Consider the following 22,809-nt stretch of genomic DNA (forward strand, 5'->3'; position numbering starts at 1 on the left):
ACGTCCCTAGCCTACTGCCTTCTTTTAAAGAGGGTCATCTCAATCTACATCCAGACCAGGATTCCAATTTCGAGATGGTGACAAGCCTGCACTCCATAGTTTCATACCTACGACGCAGCATAGACTTGGCCTGTGAGACCTTCCTTCTATAAAAGTTGGCCCAGCAGCAGCTACAAAGTCATTCATTGATTTTCCTGAAATCTCAAGTATTAAAATCAGCAAAGATCTGCTTGCCAATATTATCCTAACTCCAATGCCAAGATCAATGTTTTAAAAAACAAAAATTTTTGGACAAATTTTCTCCAGGAGGATTCATTTTATGTGTTAATAAAATGTAAGTCTCACACCTCTGAGAACTTCAGTTTCGGCATCAAACACTTACTCTGTATCTAAAGTCCGTAAGAGTCCTTTGACCTTAACTAAGGGAGGGTGGGTATGACCTTAACTTAGGGAGTGGGGAACCGCGTGTTAACAAAGTACTCACTAAAACTACTAAAACTCTTCAGTTTTCGTCCAATGAAAAGACTTGGGCTACTATTTCTCTTATCATGGAATATGTTCAAAACTCATTGTGGCTTGTAAATACCATCCTCTCTAACAAACCAGAATTTTTTTTTTTTCTGTAATTTAAAAAGTTTAATGAAAGTATCTTGCTTGCCCTGAAATCATTTGGTCTGTTTTCCTTTCCAACCAAACATTTATATTATTTTTTTAAATTAATGTTCTTTTTAAGGACTGCTATTATTTCAAATACCATATTATTTCAAACCATTCCGATAAATGAACCAGCTATAAAACAGGGCATTGGAACAGGCTGTTAAAATACACCCTTGGAGCCCGGAGAGCTGCTGTTCATGCAACCGACGTGCCAGGACTGAACTGCAGCCCATCAGACCACCTTTCCAGCACCAGCCCAATCTGACAATCACGACGGCACGAATGACCCACCACTAACCAGCAAGCTGGGCAAGTCCATGGGCAAAAACGAGGAAAACACTGGGACCAGAGACGACCACACTCTGCTGTCTACCTCAGTTAAGTCTCCAGTGAGGTCCAGGCAGCAAGGAACCGCAGACTCGCCTCCTGTGGACACAGGCCCCTCGCTGACCCACAGGGACGATGACAGGCAGAAAGGCCCGCTGCAGTCCATGGAAAGAGCGTCTGAAGGTCATGTCCTTTCCCCAGGTCCACAGGTGCGTGTGGCAGCTGGTCAGAGCCAGAGCGTAGCCTCTGGTCTTGGGCGTCAACCAGGAGCCACATTCCCTTCCAAAGAGGGAATTAAGGATCTGGAGCTCTCTTCCTGTTCGAGCATGCCCTGCGTTTACTTGTTTGTTGTGCCATTTACCGTGCTATGAAAATAATATTCTGGAACAGTTCAGCCAACACTCTCAGTCCTCTCGCTGCCCCCCAAGGACATCCCAAGGACACCAGGCCCTTCCTGCGCCTCTTCACCAGCCCCAGTTTCCGCTTCCTCAGGCCTCCAGCCCTGTCACAGGGACTGCTTTCTGGCTTCTGCACCCCCAGACCTCCGGATCCCCTCCCGACTCCTCCTCTCGCCTCCGTGACCACGCACCCGCGTGACTTTCTTCTTCTAAGAAATCTTTCATGATTCCCATGCTACTTTTTTCTTCTGTGCACTCTGCTCAAACACCTGGGCCAAAAGGGTAGCAGCAGAAAGAACAAGCAGAATGTTACCACCACCCCTGCTCGGCATCCTGTGCCAGCCTTCGCTGTCTGGCCCTGTGTGATTGGATGGTTAATGCCGCGAGGACCGGAACCCCAGCTCCCACTCACTGGTGACATCCGACTGTTCCTCACCCTTACCTTCCACTCCACAAGAAAACAGAGGCACAGCGATGTAGGCGAAGCTGTGTCCCCACACACACCTCAGGAGGGACAGAGCTGCCCATCCTCTTTAAACTGTGTTTCAAGATATCAATGGGAGGCTGGGGCTGCGGCTCAGTGGTAGAGCGCTTGCCTAGCATATGTGAGGCACTGGGTTCAATTCTCAGTACCACATATAAATAGATAAATAAATAAACAAAAAGGTCCATCAACAACTAAAAAAAAGTACTAAAAAATGTAAAGAAAGATATCTACAGGCTTGGCTTATTTCACTTAGCACGATATTCTCCAACTCCATCCATTTACCAGCAAATGCCATAATTTCATTCTTCAAGCTGAGTAATATTCCACTGTGTGTATGTATACCACATTTTCTTTATCCATTCATCTGTTGAAGGGCATCTAGGTTGGTTCCATAGTTTAGCTATTGTAAATGAAGCTGCTATAATCATTGATGTGGCTGCATCGCTGTGGTATGCTGATTTTAAGTCCTTTGGGTATATGCCAAGGAGTGGGATAACTGGGTCAAACAGTGATTCCATTCCACATTGCTCTCCGTAATAGTTGCACCATTTTGCATTCCCACCAGCAATGTATGAGTGTACCTTTTTTCCTACATCCTTGCCAACATGTAGTTTTGCTTGTATTCTTGATAACTGCCCTTCTGATTTGAGTGAGATGACATCTTAATTTTGATTTGCATTATGCTCCATTTATGTATGCTCTATCAAAATGTATAAATGCATTCTACCGTCATGTACAACTAATTAGAACAAATTTAAAAAATAAGTAAATATATAATTTAACTGGGGAAAAAAAAAAAAAAAGAGAGAGAGATATCAAGGGGCTTTTTGGAAGACTTGTAAAAAGACCGAAGAAAGGGAGAACATGCAGGGCTGGGGTGGTGGTAGGGTTTCTCTTTCTCCCTAGGTCAGATTTTGGATTTAGAGACCTTTGGGTGCCGGACAGCCATCGACTGCTGCCCCCCTGAACGAACCTGGGCTGAGGGTGACAGAGGGCACTGGGAAGACTCAGGGAGACGCCAGGATGTTCTGTGCCCTGAGCCAGGCACATCTTACTTGGAAACCCGCCTGGACTCTCCCTTCCTGAGTCCAGGCTTGTCTTCACGGATCAAGACAACCTCCGTGGACACACTGCCAGGCTCCGGTCCCTACCACACCCCCATCTCACGAGGCAGCAAACGAAAATGCAAGTAGCAGAGGCAAATCTAGGAGGGTAGAGGCTGCGACACAGGAGAGCAGATCGTCCTGTGGGCAGTGACCACCACACATCTCCCTCTGCAGGGGACACCGAGGCCTGGGAAGGACGTTCCAGAGGAGCCTCAACGGGCCACACAAAGCAGCACAGCAGCAGCATCCAAGTTGGTTCCTCACTGGAGAACCCAGGCTGGGGCAGGGGAGCCAAATCCAGCAAAAGACAAGGAAACAGTGATCCAGAGCCAGGAGCAGCAGCGGGGAGTCCTAGAACCCAGGGCAGACACAGTCACCAACTGCAAGGACAGAAGAGCAGAAACCGCAGCCCGAACTTTTGGAGGTGAGCAGCATCCTTCCGTGGGGGTCAGAGTCGAAGACAAGGGTGCAGAGAGGGCCCAGGCAGCCCAGGGAGGAGGCAGGAAGAGCTTGGGGCAGAAGGGCTGAGCTCCCCACGCGCCTCCCGCCACTTCCTGCCCCTTCTCTTCCCGGCATCAGGCTAAGTGGACTAAGACTCAGAAATCAAGGGGGACTGTCTCCCACTAGAGCCAAGAAAGGGGGGAAGGGGAGGTATGGAAGATAGAGGGAAGATGGATGAACTAGAAGGAGGTTGAGGGGAAGGGAAGGAGATGCGGCCAAATCTGCAGAATGATGCCAAGCCCACCTATAACTCCGCCACAGTGAATCCCACTTTTACACTTATCTATAAAGCACCCCCTAAAATCACATAGCGAAGTAAACAGAAGGAAGACCAGGAGAGCAGGGGAAGGGGCATGGAGGAGAGGGGCAGAGGAGGAACCTGGGACTGACGCGGAGCAAATTACATTCCACGCATGTGCAACCATGTCAGAAGAACCCAACTGTTAGAATAACCATAAGGTACTAATAAAAGCATTTTAAAATCCCTAAATAAGAGCTACACACCTAAACTCTATCTGCAAACTTCCATTCGCCATTATGCACTGTTTTTTCGATTCGATTCTCACCCGAAATGCATTTTTGTATTGTTTCATTAAAGGAAAGAAATAATATGGAAGAATTTTTTTTTTCCAAAAACGACAACAAAAATCAACTTCACAACTGGGGGAATCCCGGTGTGGTGTCAGAGAAGAGCTCGGGGAGTCTGGAGTGCCACACTGTAAAAGGCACCTGGCAGGAACCCCTTCCTCCAACATCACCGGCAAAGGGCGGTCTGCCTGCTGCTGAGCAGGCCTGTTTCGCAGACTCTGCAATTGCAAAGAAGATCAAAGCAAGCCTCCCAGTTTATCTACAGAGTTCTTGACTCATTAAAACAAACTGAAAACAAGGATCCTAAGTTACTTGAGGAAAACCTAGAATGTGGATTAAAAAAAGAAACAGGGGCGGGGGGGGGGGGGGGCGGAATACCAAACAGACAACTGACTCCAGAGGAAACGATTTCCTGGAGAGAAGACAACTTAAAATTCTATTAAGTATTTTCGGAAAGATTTGAGACAATAGGATGCCCATAAAGCAAGATCAGGCTGCTATGAAAAAGAAGTGATCAGCGCCTTCAATAAGAGATAGGAAATAAAGTCAGAATGACTTAAAAGAAACTTCAACGGATAAAATGAACCACGCAAAATAGCAAAACCATGATCTGAGAGATTGTGTTGAAAAACACCAGGAAGCAAAAAGTTAGGAGGCAAGGATAACATATCCAGAGCTCGGAGAGGAGCCTCAGAGGCACCATGAGCTGGGGAGACCGGGAAAACAAGGCACCCGGAAAGCGTCCCAAGAACAAGGACCCGAGCCCTCAGGCTGTCCGGCCCCAGGCCGAGAGCGCGCTCCTTACAGGACACAGCAGCACCAACACCCTCCCCACGCAGATGGGCTCCCGATGTGGCACATCCTCAGAAGTCACAGGTGGCTCTGCGGCAAGAGAAGTGGACCGTGACCCAAGGGCCTCACTCTGGCCTGGGCTCAAGGAACACCTTGTGTGACTGTGCAGGACGAGTCACCTCCATATCCTGTCTGTCCCCTCCAGAAAACAGAGATGGCCATGGCCCCGCCTCGCTGTGCTGGGCATGACACTCAGGCAAACCACCAAGCAAGCGGGCCATCATGCAAACCAAACTGACTGGCAGCTGTGTACGTGTGAATGTGCACAGGGACAGAAGTGTTAAGGTACACAGCCCTGGTGACAGTAAGGGTCCAGCTAAGACCCACAAGGTCACATTACCACCACCTGAGATCCTTCCAAACGAAGCTGGCCCTCGAGTCCACAGTGGCACGCAAGCCCTAGGGGAAGATGCCTCGCAAATGAGGTGTCCTGTGCTGGGACTCCATCGTTGGGTTGGGAGTAAGAGCAATAAGCAGAGACCAGGGGCCATCAGAAGACTTAGAGTTAAGTCCCTGCCTGTCACTCATGAGTCTGATCTAGAAAACACTGATGCTTCTCAACACTGAAGCCTTTGGACTGGACCAGCGGTGGTCACCCTGCCTGAACTGCAGAATCGCCCCTGGGTCTCCTGAAGTCCTGCCTGAGAGTCTGACCCACGGGCTAGAAAAAGACCAAGTGACTCTTTTTCTCGGTTTAAACTTCCTGGAAGGCAACCAAAGCCAAGCACCCTCAGAAAAGATGACCCTCCTGAAGGTTCCGCCAGCTCTGTGGAAGGTGAGAGGGGACAACCCGAGAGGACACAGAACCTGAATTTAAAGCCCCTCTCTGACTCTTCCCCTTAGTGTGAACTTGAGGTTTCTTTTTTGTCGTTGTTGTTGTTTGGTACTGAGGATTGAACCCAGGGGCACTCAACCACTGTGTCACATCCCCAGTCTTTTTTATATTTTATTTAGAGACAGGGTCTTGCTAAAGTGCTTAAGGCCTCAGTAAGTTGCTGAGGCTGGCTTTGAACTCGATCCTCCTGCTTCAGCCTCCAGAGCCATTGGGATCACAGATGTGAGCCACCACACCTGGCAACTCTGAGGTTTCTAATCCTTGCGAATTTCACTTTCCTCCCCTGAGGGTGGAAATAACAGTACATCCCCCACAGTGTCCTGAGGCCTAAATAAAATTACACAAGTGAGGAACGTGAACCCAGAAGCTAACTCTTAGTAGGTGATCCCAAACTGTAATTATCATCACTATTCTAATTCTATAATTAAAGTGTCAGAGGGACGTGTGAGCTTAAAGGTCAGTGACATCCTGAAGTGCCCTGACTGAATGGGTTGACCAGTGGGACGGGTTACAAAGTTGCACAGGCCAAGGCACCAGGATGGTGGAACAAAAGCATGGGGACACCCAGGGCAGCTGTGAAAGGGGATAGAAACGATAGTGCACAACACCTACCACAGGACGGGAGCCCACATCAGGCAGGAGGCCACAGGAAAAGGCCTTCCTCCCCTCAATGAAGGAACTCTGAGGAGGAGAAGCCGGGGTGGGGAGAGTGAAGTAGAGGGAAGTTGTAGCTGGCTTCTGGCCAACTGGCCAGGGTGAGGGAACAAATTCCAAGACAAAACTCTCAGCAGAGACTCTTGGCTGATTTATTCCAGAGCAAGTCAGTGCCAGCACCACTTATCTCCCCCTCCTGCTAAAAATAGAAACGTCCAAACAGCACTGATTGGTCCCCTGGCCCCTCGACTACCTTAGACAAAGGGGAATGTACGAGCAGCTCGTTTTAAGACGAATCTTAGTGGTCGTGTTTCTCGAATGTACCCCAGTGTTCCTGGGATGCAGGGCACCCTAGGGGCATCCATCTGAAAGTGCTCCTGATCCCATCGAAGCCGCGACTCGGACGTGCCAGCCACTTTTTATCTGGCTCTATTGTTAATTCCTCCTCCTTCCACAAATAACTCAGAACAATACGAAATTCTTCGTTTCTCTCGATATCTTTCAACCACACCCTTTTCTCTACAATATCGATCCCGCCAAAAATGATCTGGCCCAATTCACATTCGACGGAAATGGCTGTCACACTTGACAGACAGCAAACCACCTTTAATTCCACTTCTCTGAAGATTTACAAAGTCAGAGGAGCCTTCGATTCACCACAAAGGGAAAACAGTTTGATAAAGTCCTCCCTTCCCTGAAATTCTTTTCTCGATTATTTTTGATTATGCAGGTGGCCTGAGACAGCGTCAGAGTCCTACCTGGATGATAACGGGGTGCCGCTGGCCTACAGAGCTCGTTTTCCACCTTTATTTCAGGATCCGAATTCTGGCTTTGGCCAAGAGGTGACAATGAATTTGCCAAGTATGTCCAAGTGTCCCACTGGCCTCGGCATGTGGGCAAACTGGACTCTGCGGTCAGGGGCTGGCCAAGTGGGGAGGTTGGCCACAGATGCCCACCCACCAAGCTGGGTCCTTGAGGAGAGCGAGTCCTGCTCCAGAAAAGAACCCGGCACCTTCTTTGGTTGTTGTCTCAATTTTCATGATATGAAGAAAATACCTAAGATTTCACTCCTGAAAGATGGGGGGGCAGGGGGGGAAAGGAGGAGGGGGAGGAGAGGGCAGGGTGGAGGGGGAGGGGGAGGAAGAGATGAAAGTTACTAAAGCTGCTTTGTGCTAAAGACAAAGCACCAACCTCCAGACCAGGACCTGCTTCTTCCTGCTCTGCCCCATTAGAAGTCAGGTTTTCTCCTGGGACTTCCCCAAGCTTCCAATGGTCCATCTGGTCACCGAGTGTGGAGTGTCGCTTCCAATGCTAAACACTCCCTAACAGCTCCACGAAAGCCCAGGGCCACACGCAGGAATTCCCACAGGCAATGAGATGATCCTAATCTCTGATTGATGAAGTATTTATTCAGGTCAGGATACAAATAGGAAGACTAATCAGAGAGGAGGAAAAAGATGTGCAAGTCATTACCGACGAGGAGACTGTGCATCTTCTTTGACACAAGAATACCTCAAGGTCATGATTACCATGGAAATTTTATATAATTTCTCAGAAAATGCCTCTAAAATTTTATAATGCAACAACAGTCCAGGAGAGAAATTCAAAGTTAATTGGTTTTAGTCAAAGGTTACTTCGTAATACTTAATTACAGTCTGAATTATCGTCAAATTGAAGTTTGGGAAAATGGGTAAATTAAACATGGACTGCAGCTGAGTTTAAATGGCACAGACCATTTTTCCCTTCTTAGGGGTTTCCCAGCTCCTTGTCAAATCTTCTGAATGCAATACATTATTCCAAGTCTTTTTTGCTTCTGGGAATAAAACTCAGAGGAAGGAAGCAGTTTGGTATAGGAGGTCCTTATTTTATTCTGCCTCTAATTGGGAGTAGAAACAAATGACATCAAATAAATAATAAAGCTTAAACCAGGGCCTCTCCTAAAGCCCTGGAACTGGCCCCAACCATGTGCTCATAACAAATGTTCTGGTAGAATGAGAGAAGATTCACTTCTGGGTCTTGGCACCAAAAGGAAAAAAAAAAAAAAAGAGTACAGAAGAAAGATCTTTTTGTATTCTTTTTCTTAAAGAGGAATCTCAAACTGTATGAGCTTGAGGTCCACCAAGTGAGACTCTCCTGGGAAGAAGGTATTTGCAAAGTGCAGTTTTGACCAAGGGTTCATATCCAAAATATATAAAGAACACCAAAAACTCAACAGCCATAATAAGACAATTTAAAAATGGGTAATAGACATTTTTCAAGATATACAATCAACATTGTTACTAAATATCAGGGGAAATGCTCAACAACACTGATTACCAGGGAAATGCACATCAAAACCACAGAGACACATCACTTCACTCCAGTAAGAATGGTTATTCCCCAAAAGACAAAAGATAACACGTGCTGGCAAGTGTGTGGACAACGGGCAGCCCCTGCCCACCCACTGGTGGGAGTGCAAACGAGTGCAGCCATTGTGGACAATGGTGGGGCTTCCTCAAACATATTTAAAGTAGCACCACCATGCGACCCACCCCTGGGATGTGCATGTCAAAAAGACGTCTGCACCACCAAGTTCAGTGGCACTGTTCACGTGGCCAAGAAGTGGAAGCAACCTGAGCATCCATCAGCTCATGCACGGATGAGGGAAATGCGACACATACACATCGTGGGACACTTTCAGCCATAAAAGGAGTGAAATTCCATCATTTGCAACAACGCTAGCACTAGAGAGCAGCGTGTTACATGGAATACGGCAGGCAGGAAAGGCAAGTGCCACGTGATCTCGCTCATGTGCAAAATATTAGAAGCTGATCTCATGCAAATTGACAGCAGGGGGATAGACCCACAGTCTCTAAATCACAGATGCAATAAGCTCTAGTGCTACTGCACAGTGGGATGACCACAGGTAAAATAACAAACTGTGTATTTCCAACAACTAGAAGAAAAGATTTGAATGTTTCTGCTACAACACAGATATATGTAGCTTCAATGTGCAGAGGGGTCACATGGTAACCCATAAAAATGTACAATTTTTATGTTTTTATCTATCAGTTAAAAATTTAAATATTTTAAAACAAATGAGTGGGGTCTCATTTTGTTTTATTTATCTATTGGTTGGGAGTCGGGCAGCCTTACCTAGTTATCCAACAACTTCCAAGAAATTTCAGTGGAAATAAATCCATTTCTCTCAGGAAGCCACTGACCCATGGCCATCAGAATTCTGCCTTCCAGACAAACACCAAGAAAGAGTTCAAGGAGTCTCTCCCATCTCAGGTCCAGCGGAAGGCAGAACAGGGAGGGGGCTTGATTACCAGAACTGAGTCCTGAGCCTCTCTAGCAGTAACCAAAACCTTCTCGTGAGACTGGAAAACATAATTCTTAAATTGAAACTCCACACGTGCCTATTTGACCTCTCATGGAGGAACAGTGTACAGGGAACACGACTCTTTCTAAGTGGCTCTTGGTGACCAGTTGTGGGAAAATGTGTGGGAGGTAAAGCCTGCCACCGTCACCATTAAGTGTGCAGTGTGGTGTCGCTCAGTGTGCTGGCTGTGCCCTTCACCACCCACCTCCAGGACTCATCTCCAACCTGCCCACACGTCACTCTTGGACTTCCAGCCCCCAGGACCATGAGCAAACACTTCTCTGCCCAACAAGAACATGATTCTATTTCAGGATATGTGTTAAGGCACAAAATGAGAGGAGGGCTGGAAAGGGACCCAGTGACCTGTCAAGGCGGAAGCTACCTGACTGATGGAGACAGTGGTCACCTAGGATTAGCTGGCAAAGGCACCAGGGCACCTCCTGAAAAAGCAGCACCATCAAACCAGACCCTGGCAAGCGGGTGGGCCACAGCAGCCCAGGTGGAGCCCATCTTGGAGCTGGCACCCCAGGCAGAGCAAGCGGACATCCAGTCCAAGGCAGGGCTCCCAAGTGAGATTTGCTGGCCTTTTCCCGCAAGGGGCCAGCGCTGCAGCAGAAAGGTGCTCAGCCAATCCAGGGCTCTGCCCCACGTCCCTCGCCACACACCGATGGCTCTTCTGGTCAGTGCAAGTTGCACAGTTTAGGTCTTGACCTGCAGCCTCCCCTTCCCAACCGAGAGCTGCTCAAAATGCTTCCTCCTCCCACGCTATCCCAAACCTGCCACCTCAAGTCCCCTTCATCTAACCCAGCACTACCACCCTGGACGACTGCCCTGGAAACCAGAATCATGGGCAGAATACAAATGAAGTTAACCCACTTCAGCACCCAGGAAGCACCTAGAGAAAAGGAGGTCTGGAAGGAGGGAGAGGAGGAGAAGCGAGACCAGCACCCAGGTGGGCCCGACCGCCCTGTACCAGTTGGCTGGTGTACCACCTCCTGCAACTTATGAAGCCCCATGTGCATTTTCTCATCTACTCTCCAAGGACCCCTGAACGGTCCACTACTAATTCAGTGGTAAAGCTGGGATTCATCTGAAAATATTTAGCATCGTCACTTCCAAAAAATCTCTAATCCAAAAACATTATGTCTACATAATCCATCTCTTGTCACTAAACAACTGAGAGCAAAGAGGTATTAGTACCTTTTATGGTATTTAGGAAACTACGTGATAATCAAAGAATCAGAATTAAAGGAAAGTTGAGTCCAATCTTTGACAGTGGCCACTGGAACTACTATTCCATCTGTCCAGACCCCTAATCCCTACATTCCAATCATCAGCGCCCTCTCAAACAGGAAGCTGCTCATAAGGGAAGCAAGCCCCCTGGGCCTGGATTCCTGTCTGTGTCCTTCTGACTTCTGCACTAGAGACCATGTAACCTTCCTGCCTCCATTCGTGACTCTTTGATTTACTCCGCATTTTTTAAGGTTGAAGATGAAGTTTTTAATCACCTGTCAGCACCCTCTCACACAAATTTTCGATGCATGTTGATGTTTCCTGCAGCATCCTATCTACTTCTCATCCAACTAGCCACATGGGAAGCCTGTCTGAGGCCATGGGAAGGGAAAGAGGAATGTGGCACCCTCCATCTATAAAATGCAGGCAGCACTGAGAACAAAGAGCCAGTCTCTGTAGCTCCAGGCTCCCCTGTGAGGGAGGCGGGGCAGGTCACCACAGTCCCAACAGACTAACTGGCAGATGGCAGGTCAGAGGGCGCCAGGGGATGAAATGCTTCTCACAACAGGTGGGAAATCTGAAAGATAAGGGGCAGGAGGCTTGGAACAGCCTGGAGCGATTGGAAGCACCAGCTTCTTGCACAGGTGTGTTCACACTGTGATTTGCACCCACAGGCTTCAATAAAAAGTATTTTTTTTTTTTAAATGCTTTTTACTTAGCAACTCGGCAGGAAAGAAAATTTTCAAGCGCTCATGTCTCCTATGATGGGAAAGAGAGTCTGGCTTTCTAGTCCCTCAAAGAGAAAATGAAGGAATGAATTATTCCTTAGACTCAAACTGGCACTACAAAAACTACACAGAGAACAGAGACCAGAGAACCAAGGCCTCGGGTAAAGATGAAGAACAGCAATGGACGTGGGAAGAGTGAGGACTCAGAAAAACCCTGAAGAGTGCAAAGAACATATTCACACTGCCCTGCGGCGCTGGGGGCAGGAAGGAGCACCCGTTCTGCATGACAGCAGTGGGCTGCAATTTTCTTTTTTTTTTTTTTTTTTTTTTTTTTTTTTTTTTTTTTTTTTTTTCAGGACAACAGAGATACAGAATTTTTTTGAAGTCTCAGTCTTTCAAAACAGAACATCAGAGCCAGGCACAGCACCGTGTACCTGTAGTCCTAGCTGCTCAGGAGGCTGAGGCAGGAAGATGTCTTGAGCCCAGGAATTACAGGCTGCCTGGAGCACACAGTGAGACGCTGTCACAAAAAAGGAAGGAAAAGGAAAGAGAAGGGAACTGCAGAGCTATCTGGCTTAAGGGAAAAGGAAGATGGTACTTGTCAGAGTTTACTTAGTACCTAATATATAGATATGGTATCGACGCTTTATATCATGTAAGGTTCACAATTAAACTTGAGGTATTTTATTGCACCATTTTACAGATGAGAAAGTTGAGACCCAGAAAAATCTGCCTAAAGTGTACATGGACATAAGAGAGTTAAGAGAGAAAAGATCTGAATCACATCGAACTCCAAAGATGCTCCTCCAGGACATCCTCCCCACCATCCCCAGGACTGGGGATCGAACCCCGGGCTTTGCACACGACAGGTAAGTGCTCTACCACTGGCCACATCGCAGCCCTTTTAAATTTTATCTTGAGACAGGGTCTCACCAAGTTTCCCAGCTGACTTCAAACTCATGACTCTCCTGCCTCAGCCTCCCGAGCAGCTGAGATCACAGGCCTGCGCCGCTTGCACCCAGCTCTGGAGGAATGACCATGAAGAATGTAAGGCAGCTGGGGACCCGCTGAACTGCTGCCCGCTCGCTCGGCTCGCCAACAGCTCCCAGAAAAATGCACCGCAGACACCAGGTCTCACGCAAGAGACTTTATTATGCGAAGACTAACACGTCCGCTCCAGGGTGAAAGGAAAAAAAAGAGAAAGATGGCGTGTGGCTTCTCCCAGATATTGGAATCTCGCGGCTGGAAGGAACCAGTAGCGAAGGAGAATTCTTGCAAGCTGACTGATGAACCAATAGCTATCTAGCATGGTTAGGACATAACGTGGGAAGCAGGAAAATGGTGACAGCATAAGCCGGAAATTCCTGTAATGTAACAGGCGGGCAGAGCGCAGATTGACAGGTGGTTGGGAGGCGGGGTATCGGCTCTATATTACAAAGAACAGCATGGAAAAGCTATAAAGGCACGATCAGGTGAGGATCCTGGCCTAGGGATGATGGCAAGTTCCTTGGCATAAAACCTCACACCTAACCATTTCAATTTTAAAAACTTAGATTTTTTCCAAATTTGAGAGCTAATGGGGATCACTGAGATAACCAAGGCACGAATGACACATTTCAGCCCAAGACACTTCTGGTCCAATTGCTTCCAACACTTTCAACCTTTGCTGGGCACCTTTGTACGGTGCATCTTTACTAGTCCAATGAATCATCTCCTAACGTGCTGAAATGATGTAACCTCTGTGTATACTTTTTCTTTCTTTATTCTGTGCACACAGATTTACCCAGAAAATCTACCTAAAATGCATATAGATGGATTGTTGATCCAAAGATGGATCAACAATTGTTAATGAAGCACTGAACATAAACTCCAAATCCCAGAAAAATAAAAAATTCTAATTTATGGAAATGCTTGTTTCAAAATATAAACAGATCCAAGTTTTATCATCATCACAGTATTCCCAGGACTGTATGACTCTGTCCCAGAATTAATCAGTGATAATTACATAAACAATAAAATGACAATGTTCTGACCAACATATGATTCTCATGAATACAAAAACTTTCAGGCTCTTCCAGAGACCTCATCTGGGATTGAATCAGGTTTAGTTTTCTCAGTTATAGGGATAATGGGGGCTCAATTAAACTCCAAGTTGCTTAGACATTATGGTTGCATTGATGATGGTCAGTGCCCCCCACAACACGGGGATAACCTGATGTTTCAAAAACCCTACATCGCTGTAAGCTTCCTGAACTACTGAAATGACAAGGAGACACACTTCAAGTAACAAGTAAAAAGCTAACAGACCTAAACTTACATTACTTGTACATCCACTCAGCAAATAGAGAACTGGGCCTACAAGGGTTAAATGAGCTACCATGATAAGCCACATCCCCACCCTTTCCTCTTCAACCATGAAAGTTTCTTTGGCTTTCGGCCGCTTCATTAAAATACTATTCTCCTGTCCTTAAAATTGACTACACTCTGGGTTCTGGCATTTGTTGTTCTTAAAGAGGAGCCTCTACACATTAAAAATGTTGATTCATAGTCAGCTAATGACAAATATTTTTATGACTTTACTAAAAAGTATCCACACACACAAAAAAATGTATACCTAACATGATGGTTAAAATGGAATGCTATCTACTTAAGTCCAGGAACCCCCATATTGCGGTTCTGGTCAACAGGAAAAAGGTTAACGAACCCAGTCAGGACTCAAACATGAGCTCTCTGAATCTCGAGCACACACCCTGCAGTAAGGACTCTACAAAGAGATCCAATCCTGAAGGAAAGGCTTTGTCTTTTTTTTTTTTTTTTTTTTTTTTTGGTACTGGGGTTGAACCCAGGGGCTCTTAACCACTGAGCTACAACCCCAGCCCTTTTCATTTTTTATTTTTAAACAGGGTCCCACTAAGTAACTTAGGGCCTTGCTAAATGCTGAGGCTAATTTTGAACTTGCGATCCTCCGGCCTCAGCCTCCCTAGCCACTGGGATAACAGGCATGTGCCACCATGTCCAGCTACAGGGTCACCAACATCCCGGTGAAGATGTCCAGGTGGAAGTCAAACACACAGAACCCCCAGGGAGAGGTCCCAGTGGGAGATGGACTGCAAGGGCAGTAACTGGCAGGTCATGATTTAGGTGACCCGGGATGGCAGCTGGGAAGAGCACCAGCGTCTGACAGTGGGATGCTGCAGAAGAATCCAAAAGGAGGCAGGAAAGAAACAGCAACCAGAGAAGTAAGGCAAGAGAAAAGAGGGCCAGGGCAAGGAGACCAGGCTCAGAGGACGAGCAGGGAGCAGGCAGGGCTGCTGGGAGGAAGTCCCCGCCCAGCCAGTCTCGGGGGCAACTTTTCCCTTTCTGATAGAACTCACTCCCGGGCACGGTGTTCCTTTTGACTTCGGTTCAAAAGTTTCCTTTCGACTTTCTATTCTTAAACTTTTGTCTTTAAGCTTCAAAAACTTGCTGTGTTAACTCTGAATTCAGAAGCAAAGTGTTATCTATACCAAATCCATAACTGGGAAATATCACAAAATAGAATGAATTATGGATATAATGTCACCCGAAAGTTTAAAAACAAACAAAAGCTATGTTTGAGCTTTACCAGTTGCTTTAGGGGACATGCCAACTGCCCTTAGGACATTAAGGGAGCGAACCACTCAGCTATGACTTCTGAGCGACACTGAAGTGACTCTTGGTAACAAAGCCTGTGGTCTCTTTGGGTTGCACTCAAGTAGGGCTTAGGCAGGCTGCAAAGGCCCTGCGCCACCACGGCGTCACCAATTACACACGTACTCAAAATGGGATCCAGCTGTTGGCCAAGTCCCAGGGTCCAGGAAGGGGACCAGGAGACCTGGGAACAAGGAAAGTCAAAACTGGTCTGAACAGACATGTGTCTGAGGTACAACCCAAGCGCACAGGCAAGAGCACCAACGTGGGCAACAGAGGAAGCCTCACCCGCCTGGGTCCTGGAATTGCAAAAGACAGTAACTTTACACATGGCTGTGGCAGAAAATAAAGGAAACCTTTGCTGAGAAAAAGCTTTTTAGTCTGAATCCATCCCATTTATTGATTCTTGCTTTGATTTCTTGCGCTCTGGGGGTCTTGTTAAGGAAGTCTGGTCCTAAGCCAACGTGATGGAGATTCGGGCCTACTTTTCTATTTGGTGAAGGGTCTCAGGTCTAATTCCTAGCTTCTTGAGCCATTTTGAGTTGAGTTTTGTGCAGGGCGAAAGACAGAGGGTTTAATTTCATTTTGCTGCATATGGATTTCCAGTTTTGCCACCACCATTTGTTGAAGAGGCTATCTTTTCTCCATTGCATATTTTTGGCACCTTTGTCGAGGATGAGATAATCGTACTTATGTGGGTTTATCTCTGTGTCTTCTCTTCTGTACCACTCGTCTGCCTGTCTATTTTTCATGTGCCCCAAATTCCTTCAGTGCATAAGCATTTGGTAGGAAGAAGAAAAGTCCCCCTGTGTGTTCAAGAGCCTTGGAGTGTAACAGAAGTGAAGGAAGCAAATCTTGATCATTCTCAAAGGATTCTCCCTGAATTACCTGACAGATGCCTCCATCCTCATTTAATTTTGCTGTGTAGACAAGGATTTAATGGTTTATGCCAGACATGACAGAATTGCAATCAGCATCTTAATTTTTCAAAGGCAAACCCATTGAGTAGTCCACTCCACGCACCACAAGGTGACGGGCAGTGGAAAGAATGACCAGGGAAGCTTTCCAGGCTTCGGTTCCTTTTCACACAAGCCTCATACACCCCAGAGACCACACACCAAGACACTGGAGAAACCATTTTGGCAAACGGCTTGGATGGTTCAACCTCAAGTTTCCTTAACCTGAGTGTCACCTTGCTCACTGACCCTCGCCTTTCTTTCCCTCTCAAATCTTCTACTGCAAATTCTAAAAAGTATACCCAGCACCCTCAAGAAGCCCTGCTGCCATCCCAAAGTAGCGCTTACAGGAATTGTAAATTTGTTACCTCAGTTAATAGCCTCTGGTCTCCTTCCACACACCTTCAGGATACAAATTAAAATCATTTCCTAGATATTTCAAATTATGTAAATAATATGCTTTTGTTCCCAGGAATTTTTACTTTTGATACTATGCAAAAGTATGATAAGTAAATAAGGTAATTCAAATTAATAATGCTATATTTCAGTCCTTAAGCCCATGACACAGAAATCCTACCTAAGACATTTAGTACCTTGTATTTAGATATAAGCTCTGCCTTTTGTTTTAGTCTTAAAGGACTATTACATCCAAAGACCATGATAGTATCCAGAATAACTATGTCTTCACTTTCAAAAGCAAACAAAGCTAATTTGCAATTTGAGACCACTAATTTTAAAAACTAGAGCTAAATTATAAAAGAATAACAAAAAGTTCCAGTGAGTTACTGCACAATAGAGTGATGATACTGACTGTATCATAGATCTCAAAAGCCTAGAAGAAAGGAGTTTGAATTTTTTGCAACAAAGAAATGATACATGAGGAGATTGATATTTAACCTGATTACATAATGTGTACATGTGTGGAAACATCACAACTCCATTAATAATTATTGTGTTTTTACGTATCAAATAATTACAAATAGCAAAAAAATTTTAAATATCAACAATGAGAGAGCTATTAAAATGGGATTTGTCTTGACTCATTCCAATGTATGCCTAACACACATGTGCAGTTAGCCTTTTAAAAACAAATAGACAAGACAGTTAACCCCTTTATCCAGCTAACTTAACTGTGAGAAGTATTCATGAATGTACATTTTCACATTGGAATTTCCAACATTTATGTCCAAATGTTAAATGTTAGGGCTGGGGTATAGCTCAGTGGCAGAGGGCTTGCTTGGCATGTTTGAGGTCCTGGGTTCAATATTCAGGACCACCTATAAATAAATAAAATAAAAGATCCATTGGTAACAAAAAAAATTTTTTTTAAATATTAAATGTTAGAAGGTAATCCTGTGAATACCAACTGCATGGAATTTTATTAAAACTTAGCCAAACCAAGCAACTCAGAAGGCTGAGGCAGGAGGATCACAACTTTAAGAATAGCCTTGGCAACTTAGTGAGACTCTGTCTCAAAATGAAAAATAAAAAGGGCTCGGGATGTAGCTCAATGGGAGACCACCCTGGATTCAATACCCAGTACTCCATGCATAAATAAATTTAAAAACCTACTTAAAAATTTGCTGAAGGGCATAAATACCTAAAAAGTTCAGAGCGATTTATGTTATTGGATAGGAAGATTCAAATCAAGAGCAGACCAATTCTTCTTACACTGCTAAACATCCAGTGCAAAGTCAGATTTTTTTAAACAATCTGCTAGGCTTATCCTAAAGTTCATCCAGAAGAACGAACTGTGGAGAAGAGTCAAGAAAGCATATGTTGAGGAGGGAAAAAGTTTATTCACCTTACCAGATAATAAAATATTCTATAAAATTATAGTAATTGTAATTGTCTGCCACTGAGCCCAAATTGTCAAAGTCCCAAAAGAGAAGTTATAAGGTGACTCAGAAAACGACAAGAATAAAGTTGGGCAGGTGAAGTTGGTCACCGTAACAAGGAACAAACAAGGTTTTTCTCTTCCCAACCCACTTCTCTGGGGACAGTCTCACAGCATGTCAGACCAGCAGCAGCCAGTCTCCCCTCACCACATGCAAAGCCAAAGCCGAAGGCATGTGACAGCTTCTCACCAAGTCCCCGAGCAAGGCTGAGCCCCACTCAAGGCAAACCCTAGTTGCCACCGTGTAATCTACCTTTCGGGGACTCACGGGAAAATGGAGGCACTGCCTCTGTGCTTTCAGAGGCTGCTCCCAGGGCCAAAGGGCCCACAGGCTGCCACTGAGTCACCGGTGAGTCAGTCCCTGCTGGTCAGGGCCTTGCTTGGGAGCATCCACCTCAAGCAGCAGCCTCCTTGTCACCAAAACGTTCTGACCCTGCCTCAGGGCTCTGGAGTTGTCTCTTCCCTTCAAAATGTGATTCACCACGGCGCATCCTGCAAGGAAAGAACCGCTGAGCTTTAAGACAGCTGACACCCACAAAGTGGCGGTGCTGGGGAGTGAGAAACTGAGTTCTCATCACCGAGGACGATTCTCAATGGAAGCAGGACTTGCAGGGCGCGTTCATCATTCGGATCTGCCGAGGATCTGGAAAGACCTGGATGATCTGGAATTCTGAACAGGCCCTTAAGGGGAACACTGTTGTGCATTTCACGGCGTGAAGCTTACCCAGGTCTGGACTATTCCTCTCCTTAGTTCTTTGTCATCCAGCCAAAGCCACGCAACACTCTCAGAAGATGAAGCAAGCTGCCTGGCTGTGAGTGTTTTCTGTTTCCATGTCTGGCGGGGCCTCGAGGTACCTGGGAGCAAGAAGAACTATGAAAGAAGTCTGTTGCATTTCTAAGCTGGGATTACTGAGACACCTGTGGAACAGTCAATGCTGTGCCTTGTCCTGAGTCCCCAGACAGTCAGGGGAGGCTTACCTCCGACCACTCAATGGCCAAGGGCTGCAGCACTTTCCAGAAGTCTACAAATGCTTTTCTTCCCTTCCTCATTTCTTTTCTGGCTCTAGGGGGAGAAGTTGTTGGGAAATAAAAGATGCTCAAATATAAGTGAGTGTGTGTGTTTGTGAGCACACACCCCATGCGTGCAGCGCACACTTGTACATTACGTATTAAAGCCAGATTTTAAACTAGAATTGGCAAAATTGGCAGATATTGTGTTAGCTTCAGTTGCAAAGTGACATTTGCTTTCAAGGAAATTAATTTCTACTTTGTTGAGAAAATATTACAGTATGGTAAGTATACCTTAAATAAAAGCAAACTTCCTATTTTTATTAAATAGGACCAGGTTCTAGGGAATTCTCAACAACTATAATGACATACAATGAGGACAAGCCAAGTGGTCCCTTTGGATCTGTCACTTGATCCACAGGATGAGAGCCCACAGGGACAATCTCCAGTCAGTCACCCATAAGTCTCTATGATCCTGGTTTTGAAACGTTTGCAATCCTCACTCTGCCTCTGCAGGACACAAAAGGGGGAAGAGATTCAGGGAGATTTGCTTAGTAAAATGAAATCCTGACTGGCGTTGCCTATGATTTCATTTACTTTTTATAGCTTGGCTTTCCAACATAGTAATTGCTTTCCTTTTTTAAAGGCATGGATTTACACCACTTTTAATTTGGGTGTCCCTATACATAGATTTCAGTCTATAATAATAGCACATTCACAAGATCCCACCCCAAAGACCTAAATATAACAAGCAATTTAGGAGGATTTTCTTTTCCTATGAAGCAATTTATTAAGGTGGGCAGAGCTGACTTATGTATCTGACACCAAAAGACAATCACTAAACCAGTTTTTATGCCACTCTCAGGGAGAAAAGCAACACAAAACCACACACCTTACTTCTTCCAGGAAATTTCTTTCGGAAAAGTGTCAGAAATGTTTTAAATGATGTTGTTTTATTTCTTATCATCTCTGGTTCAGATATTAAATCTTGCAATGAGAAAAGTTGTTTTCCCACTAGTTTCAAGTCTTACAAGGCAGGTGCAGAATTCACCTCTGCCCTTCAATTGCCCCAGGGGAAATGTCCATAAGTACTTTTCCCAGAATCATAAAGCTGTAGAGACCAGCACAGGGGAGTTCTGAGAACATGCGCTCTGAAGTCAGAGCAGACTGAAACCAGCTCCACTACAGAACTCCTCACCTCGGGCAGCCTGGACCCCTCCCTACAGGCCCAGAGAGCTGCTGCTCAGTACTTCGTGTTTGTTTTGATGCTGGGGCTGAACGCACACAGAGTATTTCACATGATGCTGATGAAGTGCCTGATACAGCCCCTGGCAGCAACAGGCTTTTACCAAGTGAAAAGATGCCATCACTGATGAAGAAGGAGGCTTCTGGAAAGATTTTCTCTAGCCCTTTCATTTCACAAACAAAGCAAAGTGAGGACCAGAGAATGTACATAGTGCACAAACCAACCACCTGCAGCTCAGCAATTAGTTTACACGCCGGGGCAACTGAAGGTTTCGGTAAGGACTTGTGCAGATGAGGAATGAAAACACAAAAACGTCCAAGTTCACAGGGGGGTTGGCTACATCTCATCATCACTGAATGTGTACACAAATAACAAGTTCCCACAGGAGAAGGCCTCCATTGGATGATGGGTAAAATCTGCCTTTATCCAACTTCAGTAAGTCTTCATCTCAGCTTGGTCATTGGAGCCCGTGTACTTACAGCTAGTTCCACCCAGGACGCCTCCCAACCCATCCGGAGGCAAAGGCAAGAGTGAACTCCCAGACCCAGTGCAATCCGGACCCACATGGATCCCATTCCCATCCAGAGAAAATGCCAACTTGGACAGAAATCACTGAAAGGGCAAGGGTTCAATATGGAAAGGCAAACTCTGCTATTAATCTATGAAGCTTAATAAGAAGCACTCTTGCCCCTAATCACAAAGGCTCCTGACACAGACACACATCAACAATCTGCATCATGCCAAGCTGCATCCCTCCAGATTTCACTTGGCATAAAGGGAACCAGGTACCAGGTATAGGCAGTTTCTCTAGCCGAGATTCCCACCTGGTTCAGCTTTTCCTCAGAGTGGATTTCCTAAAGTGGTTGTAAGCAAATCTGAGTCAAAGTCAGATGCCTTGAACAAAGTGGAAAAGATGGCCACGTTCAAGATAAAGTAAAAATCACTTGCCAGGAAAAAAAAAGAAAACTGGGTTCCTCCTCTTTCAGTGTCCTAGTTTGAAAAATCCTCTTCTTCAAAACAGAAGCCAGAAAGGAGGAAACCTAAGATGGATGCAAGGAATTTACTTTGGACACGTTCACAGTAGCCAAACCTAATAACATGACACAGGCAAGTCCCTGAGATGCTGTACCACAAGAGTCACTAGTCCTCGCATCCAGTAGCAGGAGCCTGTGCTGAAGTAGTGACCATACCAACTCCAGTAAGCCTGGACTTCCAACTCAGGGATTTCACAGCAGACACCGCCCCGCTTCTGCAGAGTAGCCGGGGCAATTCTCCCCACGAGGGAAAGTGGTGCAAGTCTCGTGTTTGACTCAACGGTCCTGGGATGATGTCAACGAGCCTGTCAAGAACTAGACAGGCACACCTGGACATGTGGCCGCCCACGCTGGGCCAGCAGCAGCTCTCACAAGCTACCTTTCCCCTTTTGATCTCATGGGTGCTTTCTTTGCAGCTGATTTTCTGGAAAATTACCAAGCATTGAAAGCTACATCATGACATGAGCATTCATTTTCAGAGGCTCCTTTGGACCAATGATTGATAGAAGAGGAAAACAGAAGCAGGAGTCATCAAGCAGGATGCTGCAGATTCTGCCAGGTAGTGACTCAACTGACAGGTAAACAGAATGAATTCACTGTGGGGAAGCAGCATCAAGAGGGAGGTCGGGTACAGGACCTTATCTGAACTGTCTGTCAACTCCTGCCCCTCCCACAGCATGGAGGGGATATAACAACGACCGGCACAGAAACAGGAAACTCTTGCCTGCAGATTTCAAATAACAAGACAGAAAGCCTGCGATAAGCCAGCCTAAGAAGGGAGTGTGCGATAAAAGGCAAGACGGTGATTATTGCCACAAACATTCTACAACAGAGAACGCTGGCCTTCAAGTATGGATAAGTGGACGGAAACTGGGAAGATGTCCAGACAGAAACCACACAAACAAAGCTCCAGAGCAGAGCTTCCAACAGAATGAAGTGGTGAGCGCCCTACCTAAGTTTAGTTTCCTGGCAGCCATATTGAAAAAGTACAAAACAGGTGAAAAGCCACTTTTTTTTTTTTCCTTTGGTACCAGGACTGAACTCAGGGGTACTCGACCACTGACTCCACCACTGAGCCAAGTCCCCAGCCCTCTTTTGTATTTTATTTAGAGACAGGGTCTCACTGAGTTGCTTAGCACCTTGTTTTTGCTGAGGCTGGCTTTGAACTCATGATCCTCCTGCCTTAGCCTCCCGAGTCGTTGGGATTGCAGGCGTGCAACACTGCACCCAGTACCAATTTTAATAACATAATTTAACCCAATATATTAG

General features: G+C 45.9%; 1 protein-coding gene across 2 annotated transcripts in view; it reads right to left on the bottom strand.

Annotated features, from left to right (window-relative positions):
• The window catches only part of TIAM2 (TIAM Rac1 associated GEF 2), a 204,890-nt gene that overhangs the window by 159,459 nt on the left and 22,622 nt on the right, over positions 1-22,809 (bottom strand). Inside the window, exon 2 of one of the 2 annotated variants that reach the window (XM_079148666.1) lies at positions 18,977-19,107. The exons of the other annotated variant lie outside the window; for it this stretch is intronic. The gene's annotated coding sequence lies outside the window, so the exon portion shown is untranslated. The remainder of the gene's footprint in view (positions 1-18,976; positions 19,108-22,809) is intronic. 2 annotated transcript variants of the gene reach the window in all.

This window comes from Sciurus vulgaris (genome assembly GCF_902686455.1).
Source record: "Sciurus vulgaris genome assembly, chromosome: 7".
In the NCBI taxonomy this organism is placed as follows: domain Eukaryota; kingdom Metazoa; phylum Chordata; class Mammalia; order Rodentia; family Sciuridae; genus Sciurus; species Sciurus vulgaris.